The sequence below is a fragment of the Oncorhynchus clarkii genome, chromosome 10, assembly GCF_045791955.1.
Source record: "Oncorhynchus clarkii lewisi isolate Uvic-CL-2024 chromosome 10, UVic_Ocla_1.0, whole genome shotgun sequence".
Lineage (NCBI taxonomy): Eukaryota > Metazoa > Chordata > Actinopteri > Salmoniformes > Salmonidae > Oncorhynchus > Oncorhynchus clarkii.
In genome coordinates this window covers 32,927,058-32,933,057 of record NC_092156.1, presented here as the reverse complement: position 1 = coordinate 32,933,057, position 6,000 = coordinate 32,927,058, and the positions used below count along the sequence as shown (strand labels likewise).

The 6,000-nt window shown below is 40.5% G+C and overlaps 1 protein-coding gene across 2 annotated transcripts in view; it reads left to right on the top strand.

Annotated features, from left to right (window-relative positions):
• Positions 1 to 6,000, top strand: part of LOC139418283 (glycerophosphodiester phosphodiesterase domain-containing protein 5-like) — a 47,888-nt gene continuing 41,888 nt past the window's right edge. The window contains exon 1 of one of the 2 annotated variants that reach the window (XM_071167639.1): positions 1 to 128. The gene's annotated coding sequence lies outside the window, so the exon portion shown is untranslated. Of the gene's footprint in view, positions 472 to 6,000 lie in introns of both variants that reach the window. The other variant, XM_071167638.1, reaches the window with a different exon arrangement.

Here is a 6,000-nt window from a genome sequence, read left to right as displayed (position 1 = left end):
CCGGGCAGAGGATACATAGCCTTTTCGTAACAGGTCTCTCAGAGCAAAGTGTGTTCACTGCAGCTCCACCCACACCGTGTAGGACGGATTAAGGTTCTATCCTTTTCTGAGAAGTGTGTAAACCTTCGGTGAGTCACAATCCTGTGAGTTATTTTGTTAGAATTCCAATGAAAATTAACTTCGGACATTGTCATTGGAAATTAGCATTCTCGGTGCGCCCACGACTGTAGTTTATGTACCCTAAATGTCATATTTTGTCATTCGATGGTTTGCCGGCAAAACCCGAAACCTAATTCTCGCGAACCACAAAGTTTAGCGAATTATTTGAAGTCGGACGAACCCGCAATAACTTCAACGAGGGGACAAGTATCGGTGTACTATCACGGGAATATGGCTATGACAGATATATCTAATAGGCTACCTAGTTTTATAACTTTTGCTTTGGAGAAGATACGCAGTCGTGGAGGGAAGGTGAGTGTTGACATTATGTGCAGGTTAACGGATTAAATTGAATATAAACCGACCAATATCACAGCCTACTGTGTGGCTTGCCTTGTTTACCAGCGATCATTTCATGAGTCCTAATGAGACATTGATGACCAGACTGTAGACTGGTCAGACTGTACTGTGGGGGAGACCCGGTGATGGCTGTAACACTTCTGGCATTTTTGTCAATTTCTCATAGATTGTTTGAGCTACTACATTCAAAACGTGATAGGAACAGCTTCCATCTGTCTGCTACACATGGGTATAGGTATTATCTCTCTAAATAAAACAGATAAATTGTGGCTCTGTGGAAACATTACCCCGCCTTCGGGTCAGTTGAAACAGAGCTTGGGGAAATGTAACAGTTTGAATAAATGCATAAATCACGACATTCAACGACATATTGATAGCTTTTATTGAGAACATGAGAACAGCCGAATTAATAAAATGTTTATTATTTTTACGTTCCATTAACTGGCCCTTCTCAACTAAACTACAACATCTGGACTAAACAACTGAATGTTTGTGGTGTCCCTTATGGGGAAAAAAACAAATGAATTCCACATGTGAACACGTGTGATCTTGTGTGATGACATGTGATTTTATGTGAAGTTAATGTGATCACGTGAAAACATGTTTTTCGAACAGTTCCTGTAACGTTTCACATATGAAAACATGTTTTTGGAACACTTCACATAAGATATTGAAGGGATTTGATTATCTGACACAGGTTGCCCCAGTGTAACAGGTGTGAAATGGCTAGCTAGTTAGCGGAGTGCACGCTAATAGTTTTTCAATCGGTGACGTCATTCCCTCTGAGATCGTGACGTAATTGTTTCCCCTTGCTCTGCAAGGGCCGTGGCTTTTGTGGAGCAATAGATAACAATGCTTTGTGGGATACCTAGTCAGTTGTATAACTGAATGCATTCAACTGAAATGTGTCTTCCACATTTAACCCAACCCCTCTGAATCAGAGAAGTATGGGGGGCTGCCTTAATTGACATCCATGTCTTTGGCACCCAGGGGACAGTGGGGTAACTGCCTTGCTCAGGGGCAGAACAAAAGATTTTCACCTCGTCAGTTCAGGGATTCGATCCAGCAACCTTTCTGTTACTGGCCCAACGCTCTAACCACTAGCCTATCTGCCTAGTTGTTTTGCTGATGTGTTCAGAGGGTCCCTGGTTCAAGCCCAGGTTGGAGAGGGACAGAAGCAGAACTGTTACATTGATGCTGTTGACCCGGATCACTGGGTGCTGCAGAAAAGGAGGCGGTGGAAGGGGGGTGAAATGGCCAGCTAGTTAGCGGGGTGCGCGCTAATAGCGTTTCAATTGGTGACATCACTCACTCTGAGACCTTGAAGTAGTTGTTTCCCTTGCTCTGCAAGGGCTGCAGCTTTTGTGGAGTGATGTGTGAAGTGATGGGTAACAATGCTTTGTGGGAGGCAGTTGTTGATGTGTTCAGAGGGTCCTTGGTTCGAGCCCAGGTTGGGGCGAGGAGAAAGACAGAAGAGACATTGTTACACCAGGTAAAAAGTGATTGCATTCATTTTGGAACTGGGCTGCCTCCCGGAAGTGAGCCAGGTGCCCCGTTCAAAGCCCATTGCGAAGTCTGCTGAAAACAAACGTGACGTAGATTAAGCACACAAATGTTATGTAATGGTCCCAGATAGTCCCAAACCATTATAAGTAAAGTAATGGTATGGTGGTTTTAAAGTAAGTGGTACGCTGTTCCATCTCAAATATAACCCCACCTGGGATTTGGACTCCCACTTTCTGGATTTTAGGTGTGCTGATCTTTCTGCTGAGCAATAATGTCTGTAGCATTCCCCTACACATTCTGTGCATAGATTTATTATAGGCATTGAGAGTGCCATCTGCAGTGGTCTTTTAGTTATCAGTTAATCTGACTTTTCTCTCATCGTTGATTTAATTGACATATTTCAGCAATTTGAGGGTATTCTGTATGTTGTTTCAATGTTACTCCTGAATCATTATGAGAAATACAATATCATAGTTTTTCTTGAGTGTATATTTAACAAGTGCAGGAATACAGGTGTGGTGGCATAGCAGAAATATCATAATGCTGGCAACCAAGAAGTTGTGAGTTCAAATCCCAGATGATGACACATTAAATAATAATTACTGTATAAATATACAGTTGAAGTCGGAAGTTTACATACACTTAGGTTGGAGTCGTTAACTTGTTTTTTAACCGCTCTACAAAATATAGAAAAACAGAAAACACTGGACAACTCTTCAGTAACTAACAGTTAATTTGGCATCGGGTCTATAGTTTTGGCAAGTCTGTTAGGACATCTACTGTGTGCATGACACAAGTCATTTTTCAGTTTACTGTTCCTTTAAAACTTCTTATGGCTGCAGGGGCAGTATTGAGTAGCTTGGATGAAAGGTGCCCAGAGGTGTCCAGAGTCAACGGCCTGCTCCTCAGTCCCAGTTGCTAATATATGCATATTATTAGTAGTATTGGATAGAAAACACTCTGAAGTTTCTAAAACTGTTTGAATGATGTGAGTATAACAGAACTCATATGGCAGGCAAAAACCTGAGAAGAAATCCAAACAGGAAGTAAGAAATCTGAGGTTGGTCCACTTCCAACCCAGCCCCTATTGAATTCACAGTGGGATATGGATGAAGTTGCACTTCCTAGGCCTTCCACTTGATGTCAACCGTCTTTAGAAACTTGAATGAGGCTTCTACTGTGTTGTGGGACTGAATGGGAGCTGAATGAGCCAGGTGTCTGGCAGAGAGCCAAGGGTTGGTCACGCGCAATTCACATGATAGCGACCTGCGTTCCATGGCTTCTCTACACACAAAATAATTCTCCGGTTGGAACTTTATTGAAGATTTATGATAACAACACCCTAAAGATGAAGATTCTATACTTAGTTTGAAAAGTTTCTTCCACCTGTAATATAACTTTTTGAAGTTTTCGTCCGATGTTCGGCTGGACCTGCACGAGCGTTTGGATTTGTGTACTAAACGCGCTAACAAAAGTAGTTACTTGGACATAAATAATGGACATTATCAAATAAATCAAGCATTTATTGTGGAACTAAGATTCCTGGGAGTAAATTCTGATGAAGATCATCAAAGGTAAGGGAATATTTATAATGTGATTTCTGTTGACTCCAACATGGCGGATAATTCTATTTATTTTCTGAGCGCTGTCTCAGATTATTGCATGGTTTGCTTTTTCCGTAATTTTTTGGGGAAATCTGACACAGCGGTTGCATTAAGGAGATGTATACCTATAATTCCATGTGTATAACTTGTATTTTCATCTACATTTATGATGAGTATTTCTGTTGAATTGATGTGGCTATACAAAATCACTGGATGTTTTTGGAACTAGTGAACGTACGCGCCAATGTAAACTCAGATTTTTTTTATGTAAATAGGAACTTTATCAAACAAAACATACATGTATTGTGTAACATGAAGTCCTATGAGTGTCATCTGATGAAGATCATCAAATGTTAGTGATTCATTTTATCTCTATTTGTGCTTTTTGTGACTACTCTCTTTGGCTGGAAAAATGGCTGGGTTTTTCTGTGAGTTGGTGGTCACCTAATATAATCGTTTGTGGTCCTTTCGCTGTAAAGCCTATTTGAAATCGGACACTGTGGTGGGATTAACAACAAGATTACCTTCGAAAAGGTATAACATACATGTATGTTTGAGGAATTTTAATTATGAGATTTCTGTTTTGAATTTGGCACCCTGCACTTTCACTGGCTGTTGTCATATCATCCCGTTAACGGGATTGCAGCTCTAAGACGTTTTAAACAGCTTTGAAAATCCAGAAAATTGCCATGGCTTTAGAAGCTTCTGATAGGCTAAATTACATAATTTTAGTCAATTGGAGGTGTACCTGTGGATGTATTTCAAGGCCTACCTTCAAACCTTGCTTGACATCATGGGGAAATCAAAAGAAATCAGTCAAGACCTGGTTCATCCTTGGGAGCAATTTCCAAACGCCTGAAGGTACCATGTTCATCTGTACAAACAATAGCACGCAAGTATGAACACCATGGGACCACACAGCCGTCATACTGCTCAGGAAGGAGACGCGTTCTGTCTCCTAGAGATGAACGTACTTTGGTGCGAAAAGTGCAAATCAATCCCAGAACAACAGCAAAGGACCTTGTGAAGATGCTGGAGGAAACGGGTACAAATGTATCTATATCCACAGTAAAACGAGTCCTATATCGACATAATCTGAAAGGCCGCTCAGCAAGGAAGAAGCCACTGCTACAAAACCGCCATAAAAAAGCCAGACTACGGTTTGCAACTGCACATTGGGAACAAAGATCGTACTTTTTGGAGAAATATCCTCTGGTCTGATGAAACAAAAATAAAACTGTTTTGCCATAACGATATGTTTGGAGGAAAAAGGGGGAGGCTTGCAAGTTGAAGAAAGTGGTGATCCTAACTGACCTAAGACAGGCATTTTGTACTAGGAATAAATGTCAGCAATTGTGAAAAGTGAGTTTAAATGTTTTTGGCCAAGGTTTATGTAAACTTCCGACTTAAACTGTACATACACAATGTAGTCAAATATGTAAGATGAAAACACTGTTAAAAGCACCGTGTGTGTCACATGTGAAGTGTTCCAAAAACACGTGTTTTTTGTGTCTGAGAGGGAATGTTGGACATGTTCACTCAATCAGACTCACTGTTGTGACAGTAGTATGGTAGTCCCTGGGTACGGGCTTGGTGGGTCCATCAATTTAATTCCCAGCATCCAGACCTCCTTAGGCGCATCACATCTAATGGCTGCAAGGGTCAGCATTAGTTATCTTCAATTTATTTACATGTTCAAACTTTAGCATTGTTAACTTACATCAACTATGTCTACACATGCTGGTTATAAACCTGATCACAGTTTGGTGAATCTAACGACAAAGCAGGTGATGCCAGCGCAAAAACAAATTTGGTGAAAAAAATGTATTTCTTACCTCAATCAGATTAATGTCATTAAAATCTGCAGTTTATCACAGGGTCTTGCTTCTTCAGATGAGCGTTGAGGGCTAAACTGACCATGTGCACAGTGAGTCATATGATTCTAGCTTGTCCCTGATTAAACATATTGAGTGTTACAACTATCCTGTGTTAGAACCATCCCGATGTCCCCTAATTTATTTAAAACATGTTCATTGGCCTAGGTCAGGTAGCCCACAGTGGCTGACCAGACCTGCACTGTTTAAAAATGATTTAAAATGTATAAGAATTCACAATATTTCATCACCATCATCATACTGTACCTCATTGTATAATTTCTCACCGTACATGAAGTTGCACTGATACCTAGTTAAATTGTATTCACTTGCATAATTACCAAATAACCACACAGTAACTGTACTAGTAACTAATGCAAAAATAACTGGCCCAGTTGCTTCAAATCTAGTTTAATATTTGTTTTTAACACCTTGTCTGAAAGTACAGTTTAGGCCTACAGCTGAGTATTTACAGCTGATGTGGTTCTAACACAGGA